Below are 805 nucleotides of genomic sequence, written 5' to 3'. Positions count from 1 at the left end.
TGTAATAACAACAGACTAAAACTGTCACTCACCTGCAGAGGCAGACAGCTGGAGCGATGCCACAAAGAAGTAATCCAATTACAGCTGCGAGTATGTATGGAAAATACCACGAAGAACTGACTTCTGCATAAAATCAGATGTGAATGAATTTAAGTAGCATGCAGTGTGAGTCTGGTGTAGAGATGATTTATCTGGCTTTGTGCTCTACCTACCTTCAGGTTTCTCTGACACTGTTAAATTCCACTGAGTAGTCCTTAAACCATCGTTACCAGCTACAACACATTTATAGAGTCCTGCATCTTCATGCTGAGCATCAGAAACATTCAGCACTGAAGGAAAGTTTTGGTCTATTCTCAGTCTGGGAGAGGAGAAATTTGAAAAAGTCTGATTCTTTAAGACAAAATAAGCAAACAAAGATCTTTGGTCTTTGGTCCAGATGATTTGTGTTGTATCGGCCTTCGATGTGTTGCAATCAAAACTGATGGAGTCTCCTCTGAGCACCGGTTCATCCCTGCGGTCAACCTTATGAATCACTATCACAGAAGGAAGTAAACAGTCAGTATAACATGAATAATAATCAGCAGAAAAGCATGCATCTTAAACACAAATCTCCACTATACCTGCAAAGACTCGGCCGATAACTAATAGTTGAACAGAGAGCAGAGGTGCTTGGTTTAGGCTGAACATGATGACCGTCAGACAGAGACTGTCAGACTGGCACTTCACCTTCAGCAATTAAAAACATTTGTGGAGGAGGTGCAACGTAAAGGAAGTGGTTACTTTCTGTTTGACTGCTAAATGTGAC

At 41.2% G+C, this 805-nt stretch overlaps 1 long non-coding RNA gene across 1 annotated transcript; it reads right to left on the bottom strand.

The window, feature by feature from the left end:
* Positions 1-32: 32 nt before the first annotated feature.
* On the bottom strand, positions 33-699 carry LOC113744985 (uncharacterized). Its single transcript, XR_003461933.1, has 3 exons — positions 621-699; positions 213-533; positions 33-123 (listed from the first exon to the last, which is right to left on the bottom strand). It is a non-coding gene; the product is annotated as an uncharacterized LOC113744985 (long non-coding RNA).
* Positions 700-805: the final 106 nt, after the last annotated feature.

This window comes from Larimichthys crocea, unplaced genomic scaffold (genome assembly GCF_000972845.2).
Source record: "Larimichthys crocea isolate SSNF unplaced genomic scaffold, L_crocea_2.0 scaffold34375, whole genome shotgun sequence".
NCBI classification, from domain to species: domain Eukaryota; kingdom Metazoa; phylum Chordata; class Actinopteri; family Sciaenidae; genus Larimichthys; species Larimichthys crocea.
Note: the sequence above shows the minus strand (reverse complement) of the source record. Positions and strands in the feature narration are given on the sequence as shown.